Here is a 16,046-nt window from a genome sequence, read left to right as displayed (position 1 = left end):
ACCATATTCATTTGGGTCATGTTATAGATTCCACATATAAGTCATATTACATGGTCTCATATGGGTGTTTGTCTTTTTGACTTGCTTCACTTATTATGATAATCTCTAGAGCCACACATGTTGCTGCCAATGGCATCATTTCATTCCTTTTCGTGGCTGAAGAGTATTCCATTGGGTTTATATACTCTGTCTTCTTTATTCATCTGTTGATGGACATTTAGGCTGTTTCCATGTCTTGGCTCTTGTAAATAGTGCTGTGAGAACATTAGGATGCATGTGTCTTTTCAAATTACAGTTTTCTCCAGATATCTGTCCAGGAGTGCGATTCGTTTTTTGAGGAACCTCCATACTGTTCTCCATTGTGGTTGCACCAGCTTACATTCCCACAAACAGTATGGAGGGTTCCCTTTTCTCCACACCCTCGCCAGTGCTTGTTATTTGTTGACTTTTAAATCATGGCCATTCTGACTGTCATGAGTTAGTACCTCATTATAATTTTGATTTGCATTCCTCTGATAATCAGCAAATGTTGACTTTCTTCTCACGTGCCTATTGGCCATTTGTATGTCATCTTTGGAGAAATGTCTATTTAGGTCTTCTGCCCACTTCTCAATTGGGTTGTCATTTGTTTTGTTACTGAGTTGTATGAGCTGTTTATATGTTTTGGAAATTAAGCTCTTGTCGGTTGCATCATTTGCAAGTATCTTCTCCCAGTCTGTAGGTTGTCTTTTCATTTTGCCTATGGTTTCCTGTGCTGTACAAAAGTTTGTACATTTGATTAGGTGCCATTTATTTATTTTTGTCTTTATGTCTATTTCCTTGGGAGGCTGACCCAAGAAAACACTGGTCAGAAAGTTTATGTCAGAGAGTGTTTTGCCTGTTCTCTTCTAAGAGTTTTATGGTAGCGTGTCTTACACTTAAGTCTTTCAGCTGTTTTGAGTTTATTTTGTGTATTATGTGAAGGTGTATTCTAACTTCGTTGATTTACATGCAGCTATCCTACTTTCCCAGCACCATTTGCTGAAGAGACTGTCTATTGTCCATTATATAGTCTTGCCTCCTTTGTTGAAGATTAGTTGACTGTAGGTGTGTGGGTTTATTTCTGAGCTATTTTGCTCCATTTATCCATATGTCTGCTTTTGTCCTCTTTTAAATCAAGCTGGGTACTTGGGTTTTTTTAAAGCTGTAATGCTATTGCACAGGTAGCCTACTGTACCGTGTAGGCATAATGCACTTTCATGTGTACTGGGAAACCGAAAAGTTTGTGTGACTTGCTTTTTTGGATGGTCACTTTATTGCAGTGGCCTGGAACTGAACCTGCAGTATCTGAGGCATGCCTATATTTATGTATAAAAAATAATTCCTGTTTCACCCATCCAATAATGTTTTAGAACATATGACACCTGAGATTCGTAGCTTGACTTTTATCCAGCATGGTCCCATATGCTCTTCATAGACAGTCCCAATAATTCTGACTGACAGGCTTTGGTATCATTGACATTGTCAGGCTGTCTCGGTTTGAGGTGGTGACAACACAATCTCACAATCACACAAAATCAGGAATGAGGTAAGTAATCATTTGGCCGTTCTGTCTTCCAGAGGTCAAGGGGAATGTTAGGTCTAAAAAATCAGAAATTGACTGTATAGCAAGGCTAGAATTGAAGCTTAGTGCACCTCAGTACCCAGTACTTCCATTGTGTTAAAGTTCTAGTTTCCTGTTGATGGGCATTTAGGTTGCTTCCCATTTTTTTCCTGTTACAAACAGAGCTGCAGTGACAATTCTTAAGCATGTATCTCTCCTAACCTTAGGGAGGCTGTACCAGTCTGCTCTTGCTGTCATAACACGATGCCACAGACTGGGTGGCTTGAACTGTAGGAGCTTATCTTCTCATAGTCCTGCGGGCTGAGAAGCCTGGGACAAGGTCCAGTCACTTCCATTTCCGGTGAGGGCTCACTCCCCGTCTTGTCCACAGCTACCTTCTCACTGTGTCCTTACCCCTCTCTCTCTTTCTCTTCTTTTTTTCCTTTTTCCTCTTTTTAGAAGGCCAAAGTCTCATTAGATTAGGGCCCTACTTTGAGACCTCACTGAACTTTAATTACCTCCTAGGAATGTGAAGTCAAGTGGGCCTTAGGAAGCATCCTTACGAACAAAGCTAGAGGAGGCAATGGAATTCCAGTTGAGCTATTTCAAATCCTGAAAGATGATGCTGTGAAAGTGCTGCACTCAAGATGCCAGCAAATTTGGAAAACTCACCAGTGGCCACAGGACTGGAAAAGATCAGTTTTCATTCCAATCCCAAAGAAAGGCAATGCCAAAGAATGCTCAAATGACCGCACAATTGCATTCATCTCACATGCTAGTAAAGTAATGCTCAAAATTCTCCAAGCCAGGCTTCAGCAATATGTGAACTTCCAGATGTTCAAGCTGGTTTTAGAAAAGGCAGAGGAACCAGAGATTAAATTGCCAACATCCGCTGGATTATGGAAAAAGCAAGAGAGTTCCAGAAAAATATATTTCTGCTTTATTGACTATGCCAAAGCTTTTGACTATGTGGATCACAATAAACTGGAAAATTCTGAAAGAGATGGGAATACCAGACCACCTGACCTGCCTCTTGAAAAATCTGTATGCAGGTCAGGAAGCAACAGTTAGAACTGGACATGGAACAACAGACTGGTTCCAAATAGGAAAAGGAGTACGTCAAGGCTGTCTATTGTCACCCTGCTTATTTAACTTCTATGCAGAGTACATCATGAGAAACGCTGGACTGGAAGAAGCACAAGCTGGAATCAAGATTGCTGGGAGAAATATCAATCACCTCAGATATGCAGATGACACCACCCTTATGGCAGAAAGTGAAGAGGAGCTAAAAAGCCTCTTGATGAAAGTGAAAGAGGAGAGTGAAAAAGTTGGCTTAAAGCCCAACATTCAGAAAACGAAGATCATGGCATCTGGTCCCATCACTTCATGGGAAATAGATGGGGAAACAGTGGAAACAGTGTCAGACTATTTTTTGGGCTCCAAAATCACTGCAGACGGTGACTGCAGCCATGAAATTAAAAGACGCTTATTCCTTGGAAGGAAAGTTATGACCAACCTAGACAGTATATTCAAAAGCAGAGACATTACTTTGCCAACAAAGGTCTATCTAGTCAGGGTTATGGTTTTTCCAGTGGTCCTGTATGGATGTGAGAGTTGGACTATAAAGAAAACTGAGCACCAAAGAATTGATGCTTTTGAACTGTGGTGTTGGAGAAGACTCTTGAGATCCCTTGGACTGCAAGGAGATCCAACCAGTCCATTCTAAAGGAAGTCAGTCCTGGGTGTTCTTTGGAAGGAATGATGCTAAAGCGGAAACTCCCAATACTTTGGCCACCTCATGTGAAGAGTTGACTCATTGGAAAAGGCTCTGATGCTGGGAGGGATTGGGGGCAGGAGGAGAGGGGGACGACAGAGGATGAGATGGCTGGATGGCATCACTGACTCGATGGACATGAGTTTGAGTGAACTCCGGGAGTTGGTGATGGACAGGGAGGCCTGGCGTGCTGCAGTTCATGGGGTCGCAAAGAGTTGGACACGACTGAGCAATTGAACTGAACTGAACTGAAAGCCCCTATCTCTGAAGATGGTCACAAAGGGACTAGAGCTTCACCATATGGGTTTTGAGGGGATACAGGCAGTCCACAGTAGAGTCGATCTGTGGGATTAACTCCTAAGACTGGAATTGACTTGTTGTGTCAAAGGTAAATACATTTAAAATGTTATTTTACAGTGTTGAATTTCCATCCAAAAACCTTATACCAATTATAGTCCCAGATCTCTATGTGAGTTGTTTTTCCTCATCTTCACTAACACTGGATATTATCCAACTTTATTTTTTGCCCATATAATAGCCTTTTAAATTTGCATTTAAAGACTTATGGATGTTTTGGAGTGTCTTGCTATTTGCTTGCTGGCCATTTGTGGTTCTTTTTCTGAAACACATACTTGACTTCAGTTGGTATTGGGAGCTGGCTGAGTCCGCTGCTGAGACTTCTTCCCATGCAGGTGTTCACACGTGGTGTCCTGATGCACACAGGGCTCTCTTTCATTGGAATTTGTCTAACTCAGGAAGGACACATCTATCGAGCTCCCACGAAAGGTTATGTTGTTGTTGTTTAGTCACTAAGTCGTGTCTGATCCTTTTGCGACCCCATGGACTGTAGTCTGCCAGGCCCCTCTGTCCGTGTTACTTCTCAGGAAAGAATACTGGAGTGGGTTGCCATTTCCTGCTTCAGGGGACCTTCCTGACCCAAGGATCAATTCTGAATATGATGTAATGCTACTTACTTCTTCAACATAGAGCACAGTTACCCAGAGTGATACATAAACTTCCAATAAACACACCCGGTATCCACATTATAATAATCAGCAAGAAATATACTCCACAACCATCTGCTGGATTTCCAGCGACCATGGGGACACATGATGTCAGGAAGTTCCTGAGTGCTCATCTAGGGCTAAAGAAAATAGAAAAGCATCCTTGAAAAGTGTTACTCTCAGGAGGGGTCTGTCTGGAATAGTGCTGACTGTCTTGAGCAGTGCCTAGCATTTAGGGCAAAGCACTCACTTGATACTTGGGCAGAGAGTAGTGAGGATGAGTCCACAGCAGCATCAGCCACCAGAGTGTGGCTTTACCCTAAAACTTGCAACTTCCACAGTAAGAGAAAAATCTGTCACCTCTTCTTATTACAACAGTAATAAACGTTAACTGTTGGGTGAAGATATGGGCATATTCTTTTAAAAATGCCACGACACACCTAGTAACAATAATCACTGGGTGGTATCATCCAATACAAAGTTCACAGTCTAGTTCTTGGTTGTCTCCAAATGTCTCTTCTTGCCCTTGGTTTGGCTGAATTAGAAACTAAACAAGATCCACACAATACATTTGATTGTTAAGTCTCTTGAATATCCTTTAACCCTCAACAAGCCCTTCCTCATTTTCCCGCTATGCCCATGCTGCTGAATTCAGGTAGTCCGGTGGAAAGGCTTACAATAAAGAAACGCAAAAGGAGTTCAACTTCCCCCAACATTCAGGTAGTAGCTTTGGGGGAAAAGATGGAAGTGGTGGTTCAGTGATGGAGTGAGGAAGGGCTGAGGGAGTGAGTAGGGCTGCGATTCAGCCCCTGCTACAGTGTCTGCATGGCCTTCTCTTTTTGGCCACACTGTGTGGGATCTCATTTCCTGACCAGGGACCAAACCTGCACCTCCTGCATTAGGAGGCGGAGTCCTAACCCCTGGACCACCAGGGAGGTCCCTGCTGCCTGGATTTGAGGAAGAAGCTAAATGTCTGAGATGGAGAAAGGACAAAGGAGGCCCTAGGACAGGAGAAAGATGAGAACGCAGAGAAAGATAGGATGAGGGGACTGCAGAGAGAAGAGGCTGATGAAACCAGATTGACATTCTCTTCATATCAAAGCAGTAGAGTCATCTTTTCAAAATAGAGTTACACATTTATCTGGTTTATGCTTTTCCTTATACATTTTCATAGTATGTATGAAGGTTAGGTTTTGTCTCTCCCCGCTTCCTGCCTTTAATTTCGTGTTGTGGTTCCTCTGGATGTTTCATTATCGATTTTGTTGTCTATGAGTTAAGACAGTGTCTTTACCACTTAGTGGCTGAGGCCACTGCCCCATTCAGTCTGTTTGTGGTTCTCTTAGGCGTTTATGGCTTTAAGACTTCTGCTTCCTTCTTGCACTGATAGTAAGAGCAAGGCAATAGGACCCAAAGTAAAGATTCTGACCCACAAGAAACGAAATGTGCAAATACCTGTCCTTTTTCAGGGGTGTTTGAATCCTTCAGGTCTTTTCTGAAGTTCTGGGTGAGATGTATTCTAAAGCCCAGGTTCCTTGTCTTGGCCTGCAAAACACAGGTTTTTTCATCCCACCTACCTCCCCAACCTCAACTCACACTGTGTTCTCCTAAGCTGCAGCCCACTGGCCCCTTTCCAGGGTTCAGGTGTGCAGTCAAGGCTGCCAGATTGCTCTCCCTCCGCCCCGGACCCTCATGGAGTTGGCTCCTTCTCACCTCTCTTGTCTCTGCTCACGTGTCCTCAGGATGGCTCCTCTGATCTCTTATCTAAAGGACTTCGCCCCCACCAGTGATTCTTGCTTCTTTTCTCTTGTTTTATCTTCATTGCACTTCTAGCGTTATCTGGTCTGTGGGTTTGATCATTAAGTGTCTTCTATGGATTAAATGTTTGTGTCCTCTCAACATTCATATTGTGAAGGTCTACTCTCATACCACGTGATGGTATTTGGAGATGGATGAGGAAACTGAGGCTCAAAATGGTAAAGCAAATTTTTCAGGATCAAATAGCTAATACGTGGCAAAGCCAGGGTTCAAGCTAAGGTCATGCTGACTCCAGCTTGTGTGTGTGTGTGTGTGTGTGTTTCTTATGCCCCACCTCTGCCATCTCTGCTCTGAAGACAAGGGCAGGGGTGGGAATGGAGCAAAGGGGGTGCTGACATTACACAGATATTAAAAGACCCATGAGAACTGGATTGAAGAACACTTCTCATGTTCCAACCATCTACATTGATTTCAAATATGCTTTAGAAGCACCTGCAGCAGAACAGGCTCTGCTGTCTTGAAACAAAGGGTCTAATTCACTGTCATTTTAAAAATAATATAAACAGACATGATTTAGTAGCCACATGGTTTATTTCTCACCATTCTCCTGACAAATGAAAATTATTTAAGAACACACTGTGTACACAGATAAGAAGAAACAAAATGTTTTCAATGATGCACAGCAAAATCCAGCAGTATAGAAGAGTGCACGTGAGCTCTTGCTCACTGCACAGACTAAATCCAATCACTTATTTAAATAGTAATAAAAATACAATCTTTTATGGATCTTGTACAGACTACAAAAGAGGGAAATTATTGCCATATGTGATTTTTTTATTAGGCAGTTTTCTTCAGTGAGCTGCACTGACAACTCCAAATATCGAAGCAGAAGGCTGTGTATTTTAAAGGAATTAATATTATGAGTTAGAGACTACACGGTATCACCACTGGCACTTTCCATCATGGTTTGTGCACACCACACGATCATCTTATATAACATTACATTTAAAAACTATATCTGAGTGACAGTTTTATCACATTCACACACCATGAGCTGGTTAAGGAGGCAATGCTGCAGTGGCCTCCTGTCGTGCCTTGCTGTTGGTAATAAGGACAGTACATTGTGGTTAAAAGAAATTAGACATCAATATGGTTAACTTGTTCCAATTCATTAAAGGCCATCGGTGGCCACCACTGGGACAGTGAGTTCTTTTGCAGTGTATATATCCTAGCGCCGAAGACCATCATTGGTTAAAATGTCTAAAAAGTCAGTTTCTGTGCTGAAAACTATTTTCACAAAACTGAAAGCTACTAAGCTGTTTTAATGTACTTTTCCTTCTCATTAGCATATTTATGACCAAGTTCTCTGAAACCTTTGGAATTTCCTCTCTTTTTAATAGGTGCTCTTATTTAGATCTCACCCATTTAAGATGACTACCTAATAGGCTTTAAAGTGGTGGTGAGAATTTCACCAGGGAAACCCTTTGCTCGTTGGGAATGTTCAGCTGCTGAGCAGTGCTCTAAAGCCACAGCAGCGCAGAGCTGGACTCGACAAGAACACTCAGGAAGCTGTTGTGCTGTGAGTGTCATTTCAGAGAATCTTTCCAAACTGTGCACATAATTCACAGTTATGTGAGTGGCACAGTGGTACTATCGCTATGTGTTGAAGAAGACTAGCATATGATGTTCTCTTCCATGTTATCTGTTTGCTAGAAAGCACTTTGGGTCAAGGTCATTATAACTAGGGCCCTGGGACACCCTGTAGTCTCTAAGAATGTCTCTGGCCTGTAAACAGATTCTAGTTGGTGATCTTCCATGTGAGTATCTGTTTCATGAAGGTAGTCTGAGCAAGAATCGCAGAATTGGAGGACAATCCTGGCAGTGCCACCGAACACCCTGGATAGGTTCCGTCCCATAGTTATCACACTTGAAACCCGCGTGTTGCACAAATCCACTTTCAGCTTGCATTTGCTGAAGTTTTTCTGTGTTGTTGTTTTTTAACTTTAATAACTCTAATATTCCTTATATTCAGGGAAATTCCTGTGTTGTTGTTTTAGTGGCTAAGTCATGTCTGACTCTTTGCGACCTCAGGGACTGTAGCCTGCCAGGTTCCTCTGTTCATGGGATTTCCCAGGGAAGAATACTGGAGGGAGTCCGTTTCCTCCTCCAGGGGATCTTCCCAACCCACGGATCGAACCCACGTTTCCTGCACTGGCAGGTGGATTCTTTACTGCTGAGCCACCCTGGAAGCCCCCACTTCCTATAAATAGTAGAACTATTGTCTTCATCTGATGCCTCCTCAGTAGCAGTGTTCATGTGGCTGTGGAGACGGGGTCAGTCATCATCTTTTCCCACATACACTCAGTGGCTCGTGGGAACTCATGAAATGGAAGGCTGAAAGAGATGCTTTTCAAGACGTGCTGTCGTTGGCTTGCGGAGGACTCTTTGGAGAATGTATGTACTTCGGTGTTCTGCCTGGGACTGGAAGGCCAGCTTTAGTTAGCTTTGTGAAATCCTTCTGCACTTGGCTGGCAACCTCCCTTGCTGTCCTCTTACCCTCCCCTGCTCTCTTCTGCTAGCGTCGAGACTCTACTTCTTCAGGAGGGCATTTCAGGAGTAGTCATTCAAGCTTCTTCTGGACTTCAACAGTCCACAGTTGGCTAAATGTATCATCACACAGGTGTCCTCTTGTCATCCGAGGTTGACTGTTTGGACCTTCTGGACCATCACTCAAAGGCAATATAGAGTATGAGAGGGACTCCCCATCCTTCCTAGGATCTAAAGGACTTTTTGGTCTAGCAGGTAAACTTACTTTATCAAAAACTAGTTTAACTCTCCTCATATGTCTTTTAGGATTTTAAAATTCTCTTTCAAAGTTCCCAAGGCTATTGGTTAATTGGTCCCAAACAATCTGAGGTACCTGAATAACTCTGTGGACATGGAAGCCCTATACCAGCCTTCCTCTGGAGTTTTCCCACACATCCAATGGGATTTTTAAGTGTTTCTGTCTGAAGTCTGCCCAAACTCTCAAGGTCCTGAACTGCTTGGGCACACGGCACTTTGAGAACAGCAATCTTCTGTAACAATCTCTGATAATTTTCATGCGGGGCCGAGCACCGCAGGCCTCTCTGGCCACTGTGACTGCCCTCCGGCCCTACCTGGCACCGGCTCAGGAAGCCACCTCAGGGAAGCTCGACAGAGGCTCCAGGGCACCTTCCCTGGTATTTCTACACAATGGGGGCCTCTATAAATTATAGCGTTTTGGCCCTTCAACTGCAAAGGAACCAAAGACTGTCACTGGGCCATCAGGAATCTCCCCCGTGTAGAGGAGGTGGACATACATGCAGCAAAAAGATGCCTGAAATTTTAGAATTTAATTGTTTCTCGAGTAATCCTTTTACTTGACAGAAATAAGTGTTGTTGCGCTTACATTGTCTCAGCCTATTTTGAAAATGAGATAATGCATCTTCAGGGTGGGAGAGAGAATCATCCCTCCTGACACATTTTGCACAGTGATAACAGGATGAACCAGGAGGGAGAAGCTACTTAGAGCGGCTGCTTTCTTTCCAAACTGCGCTGCAGAGTAGTAAACTATCAAAGCCACACTCAGCTTCCCCTTCCATCAACACGATAGAAGATGACTTCAAGGCCAAAGCAGCCTGCGCTCCGTCACAAAGGAGGGCTCCTTTCATATCCAGATGCAGCTCTGTAATCCTCTGCAGACTCCCAGCATCACTTACTGGGTTGGAAGTTGACTATTTGGCTGGCTCTTGTGTTTCCTTCACTATTAGAGTCCGAGCCGCAGCAGGAGGAACGTACCATCAACCTTGCTGATGGACACTACAGAGAGAAAATTAAAAGGGGTTGGCTGTGGAATGAAAGCTCCTGGTTGACCAATGTTCCCAACACATAGGAAAAAAGTTGGTCTTTGAGTGATAGATCCATCCTAGATTTTTACGTGGCAGAGAGAAGTTAGGTGCATATTGTGCTGTTCTTTGCTGGAAAAAGTTCACAAGTGAGGCTTGATGTGTGTGTGTGTGTGTGTGTGTGTGTGTGTGTGTGATAGCTTATGGTGAACAGTGATCTCTGAAGAAGAATATTTAGCAGGACCAGGGACCAGGGACCAGGGACCAAGCTTGATCAGTCAAGAGCTTTTGTGTAGCAGAGTTTTTTTTTTTTTTTTAATTTTTTTTCATGTTCTAACATTTTATTTTTTCTCATTTAATCTTTTTAAATTTAATTAAAATTTTTTTAATTTTTATTTTTACTTTATTTTGCTTTACAATACTGTATTGGTTTTGCCATACATTGACATGAATCCACCACGGGTGTACATGGGTATACACCATGAGGTGTACAACACCCCTCCCACCTCCCACCCCATATCATCTCTCTGGATCATCCCCGTGCAGCAGAGTTTTATTAAAGTGAAAAAGGGACAGAGAAAGCTTCTGACACAGACATCAGAAGGGGGCGGAGAGTGCTCCCCTTGCTAGTTTTAGCAAGCTGTTTTATGTCTGTTAGAAAGCTATTAATCAGATAAGAGAGATACCTCAAGGCTGGAGGAGTTTCACCAGGCCCCTCTCCCACAGTACGTGTTTTTGAGATAGGATGGCACGAGGTGTGTCATCCCCTAGATGTAAAACAATTGACATGAATACTGGTTTGTTGAGCTATTATCACCCCAAGGTTTGAGAAAAGAAAAAAAATTAGTTTTAGGTGGAACCATTCTGAAGAAAGGCAGATTCCAAAGCAAATGCATAGTTTCATTAACACAGCTTAAGAAAACCATTTCCATGGAGAGTTGGTTTCTTCCTGCTACTTAGGGGAGGGATAGAAAAATGTCTGACACTTGCAGCCTGTTTCCTCTGTTTGGAGACCCCTGGCCTTCCTGCCTGTTATCCTCTCCTGTGTAAGTCCAGCTCACCTGGAAGCCTCATTACTAATTCAGGGAGAAGGATGCCAAGCCCCACCCCCCTGCCTCCCCACCGAAGGAAGGATGAGCATGGTGTTAATGAGAGCTGTCAGGACAGATGAAAGGAGATACTTTGTGCACCTTCATGTGAAGAGGCAAATATTAATAAAACCATCTTGGGCGTCAGCATCCTGAGATGCTCCTGGTACCCATTGCTGGCCTGCTCTTCCTATAACATGGTAAAGACATCTTAACATGTTAAAGAAAAACTACTCCTACCCAGAGTAGTTTTATGTCTTTAAATCAGAAATCTGAAAACCAGGGAAGACAAAGCAAGCTCCAAATCCAGTGTTTCCTCAACTCTGGGCAGAGCAAAGCCATCTGTGAGGCCTGTCCTGGACTCTGCCTGCACTGGCTGGGATCTCTCTGTTGAACAGTCTCTCTGCTGGGTCTTGAGCTTGGGCAGATGTGGGGCCCTGACTAATGCAAATCTGCATTTTACAGAGGAGGAAATTGAGATCCACAGAAGGGACCCGAGAGCCTCTGGGCACAGCAGAACCAGGACTGAACTCAGCTCCAGAGCACATCAAAACCCAATCAAGCCACGTTTCCTTTGTCAGTAGGCACAGACCTTGCATTGTGGGCTTTAGGGCCACGGATCTGAAGATTCGGTTGTTCAGAGCAGAAGGCAATTTGGATCAATTGTCCTGTTCAGTCTGCACCAGGAAGCTCTTTACTGAGCTGCTGACACCCTGGGAGAAATACCATCATCCAGCTCTGAAAATGCCTGATTAGCACGTCAGCTGGGGCTGCTTAAACTTTACCTTTAGGTTATCTCTCTATTTAATGCCTCGGGGCTCTGTTCTATTGATCGCTGAGTCTGACTCACTGCTGATGTTTTTGAACAATTGACCATTACTTCAGGTAAATGGGGGATCCAGAGGGAAGAAGGAGTTTGTGGTCCTGCAATTTCCTGGCATATTACCCATCTGGGAGATGGTTTAGGAGTCTACTGGAGAAGACATTTTAAAAAATACAGCTCAGCACCACACTTTTGTGAAAATTGACACCTAACTTAATTCAGGAGAAATCCAGAAGAGCTAGAATGTAGAGCTTCCTTGCCTGAAGCTGTGGAGCCAGTATGAGTGGGTCTGACCTTGGCAAAAAAGCAAAGGAAGTCTGATCTTGTCTCAAAGGGGCCCCTTTGGGTCAACTCAATGATTATTTGCAACCTGTGTTGGAGAAACAGCTGTAGACTCAGTTCTATTAATGTTTTTCTGCCTCAGATGTTAATTTAAGGTAGAGACACTCATTCCTTTTGGTTGTTGTTGTTTAAACCTGTGGTTTTAGTGTTTATCCTATGTCAAGTCATAAAAGAATCTCCAAACTTACAAAGCTCGGCTGATATTAACGTATTTTTGCACATAGATACATGCCATTTGTTTTGAGGTGGGGTTAAGAAGCTCTTCTGAAGTCAAAGTTTTAAAACATGTGGGTTTGAAACCTATAGACCTGCTAGTAGTAAATAAAGAGTAAAGTAATAGAGCCGATCAAGCCTCCTGTTTACACAGTACTTTTGCTTCTCACAGGGACAAGGGCATTTCTTAGAGTGATTTGCTGGGTGGGGTGGAAGGGTGGGCCTTAAAAAGCACGCCCCACACACTGACACTTTAAACTCAGACAAAATGATCTGTTCTTTTTATGGTTAATTGCTGAGGCTCTCCTTGGCAGTTTAGTTAATTTCTGAGACAGGGAACACACAGACTTTAACTACATTGGGTCTATTTCTCCAGGTGGAGAATGCGTGGAGGCGGGAGATAGTGTTCAGTTCTATTTTGTTCCTGGTAGAGATATAAAGCCTCTGGCATATGATCTCAGTTAATCCTCTAACAACTCAAAAGTTGGCTAGGATTATCACTGCTTCACAGATTAACCCCATGCGTGGGGACGTGAGCAAATTGCTGAGTTGCACAGGTAGAATCTGGATTTGTCTTAGCCCAGGTTGTATAACAAAACACGACAAGCTGGGTGGCTTAATCAACAGACATTTATTTCTCACACACCTGGAGGCTGGGGACCGAAAATCAAGGTGGCAGTAGATTGGGTTCCTGATGTGGGCCTTCTTCCTGGTTCCTAGACATCTGTCTTCCAGCTGTGTCCTTACATGCCTGGGAAAGAGAGAGAGTTCTGGTCTCTCTGCTTCTTATAGGAATGCTAATCCCATCATGGGGCCCCTCCTCATTACCTCATTAAACTTAATTATCTCCCTAATGCCCCACCTCCCACTGCCAACCCACTGGGAGTTACAGCTTCAATATATAAACTTAGAAGGGAGACAGTCAGTCCTCAGTAGGAGATGTCCTCACTTCCTGCCCCCTTGCTGAGCCTTGGCAGGGATTGAAGAAGCACCGTAAAAAGGACCAGATGGGTAGGGATCTGAGAACCCTGGTGGCCAACAGGAGGCGTTCCCAGGGGCAAGATGTAGCCTTGAGAATGAGAGATCATCTATAGGAAAGAAAGAGCATTTCTTTTCTCCTTTTTCTTTTGTAACCCTAACACGTAGCATGTAAATCTGATGCCAGTATGTACACACTCACACAGTACGTACATTCACGCTCGTATATCTATGGAGAGCGATACAGAGGGATAGAATAGGGTTAGAGTCTATTACATTAGTTAATTCTGGAAGGTGAAATTCTAAGTTATTTGATCTTTTTTTCATTTATCTGTAGTGTTTACTTCTCTAAAATGACCTGTTTATTATTTGTGTATATATAAAATTGATATTCCAAATCCTCCCAATATATCTTTTCATGATTTGAGTTCTTTTTCAAAGGTCACTTGTGTTGTGTCTGTGTATTTCAAACCAATAGGTTGTAAATTCAGGCGTTTAGTGTTAACTCTTATTTTCCTTCCCACCATACTGATATATTTGCTGTTGTTGGTGGTTTGCTTTTGTGTAAGACTGACTAGTTGTTTTCATATCCTATAGCTGCAGTCTAAGTGATTAAGTGTTTTTCTGCGCTCTCCTCGAGGCTTTCAACAGCATGAGATTTGGTGCCCTTACAGTTATGAGACAGAAGTGAAGACCATTTGTTGTTGTTCATTTGCCAAGTCGTGTCTGACTCTTCATGGCTCCCTGGACTACAGCACGCCAGGATTCCCTGTTCCTCTCCATCTCCCAGAGCTTGCTCAAACTCATGTCCATCATATCGGTGATGCCATCCAACCATCTCATCGTCTGTCGTTCCCTTCTCCTCCTGCCATCAATCTTTCCCAGCATTAGTCTTTTCCAATGAGTCAGTTCTTCGCATCAGGTGGCCTAAGTCTTGCAGCTTTAGCTTCAGCATCAGTCCTTCCAATGAGTATTCAGGATTGATTTCCTTTAAGATTAACTGGTTTGATCTCCTTGCAGTCCAAGGGACTCTCAAGAGTCTTCTCCAGGACCACAATTTAAAGGCCTTTTATGAAATGGAAAAAGGGGAAGTTAGGAAAACTGAGCCCACTGGGATGCTCAGCAATCCCCGTCCCATAGATGAATGACTTTGTTACCTTTTTCAAAGAAGAGTCAATTTTTGATTCATGAACATTTAAAAAATAAACATTAAATGAAGCTAGTCTAATTTTTTTGCCAGTATTGTTTGGGAACAAAGATTAAAATAAACAAATAGGAAAAGGAAAGCCTTTAGTTATTCTTTGTAACATTTAAAGCTTAAACAAAGTGGCTTAGTGGGAGCTAAAATTAATTAGAAATCAAAATTGTATTTGCTTCATCAATATTAAAATAAATCCAAGGGAAAACAAAGAGGCTCTTTTGTCATTAAGTTTAATTTGATGTAACGGTCTTAGTTGTTACTGTGTGCAACTATGGGGGTTTTCTTTAAAAGAATGCCTGAGCATGTATTTTGTAAAACATCAACAATTTGTTGAGTTATCTATAGAAGGTAGATGATTCAAAGGGGAAGAAGGAAGAGAAGGCTTCAGAACAGGCAGGTGAGGTGAGGTCTTAATAGCAGCTCAAGACCTGCATGGTGGGTGGGGTGGCTGAGAAGCCGGGGAGGAGCCAGATGTCCGCAGGGGCCCTGGGGGCAAGGTTCCTCTCTCCTATCCTCCACCGTGTTGCTGGGTAGCATTCTCACTCCCTCAGGGACGGCTTGGAGAGGGCAATGCTGTGTGGAGCTGTGTTTCCTCTGGCAAGAGCAGGGAGCAGGGAGAATCCTATAGAGTGTGAGGTAGCCTCTTTTAGAAGAACTGGGGCAAGTGGGGTGGCCACTGGACAGTTGGAAGGCACCCCGTGAGAACTGAGACGATCGAGTCTGGGCCACACCAGTCTGAGCCTTGGCGTATAATGAATTAGGGTTAGGGTTAGGATTAGCATGCCCTGTGACCCGCTGCTGTGTGCAGGAAGGAGCCCTGGGGTAGAACCATCCTCTGCTGGCAGTTTGGTCCGTGCCAGGCCCTGTATTAAGTCAGAGGTATTTATGCATTTTCTCATGCAAGATTCACAACAACCTTCAGGAGAAGAAATGAGTCCCCCCCGGTTTTTAATAATACAACATCAATTTATTTATCTCATTCTCTGATGGCTGTACCTCTCTTTTCATTGTGCAGAAACACATATAAAGTTTTTCACTTTTAATCATTTTTAAATATACAGTTTAATAAATCACATACATTCACATTGTTATGCCACCACCATCCTCCCAAACTGAAATGGTACCCATGAGAGAAAATCTTCCCCTCCCTCTCCCCACAGCCCCTGGCAGCCACCGTTCAACTTTGTCTCTATCCTCTCCGTATTCTAGGACTCTCATATAAGTGGAATGATACAATGCTTGTCTTTTTGTGTCTGACTTATTTTACTTAGCATCGTGTTTTCAAGTGTCACCCATATTGTGGTGTTATTTTATTTTTAATTTCATTATTTTTTATTGCAATATCATTGACATAACATTGTATAAATCTAAAGTGTACAATGTGATAAACAGTATCCCCATTTTATGGACTGGGTATCTG

General features: G+C 43.1%; 1 pseudogene; it reads right to left on the bottom strand.

The window, feature by feature from the left end:
* Window positions 1-7,813: 7,813 nt before the first annotated feature.
* On the bottom strand, window positions 7,814-9,458 carry LOC138097296 (ZZ-type zinc finger-containing protein 3 pseudogene; annotated as a pseudogene).
* Window positions 9,459-16,046: the final 6,588 nt, after the last annotated feature.

The sequence above is a fragment of the Capricornis sumatraensis genome, chromosome 2 (assembly GCF_032405125.1).
Source record: "Capricornis sumatraensis isolate serow.1 chromosome 2, serow.2, whole genome shotgun sequence".
Lineage (NCBI taxonomy): Eukaryota > Metazoa > Chordata > Mammalia > Artiodactyla > Bovidae > Capricornis > Capricornis sumatraensis.
This window is presented reverse-complemented; position numbering and strand designations above follow the sequence as displayed.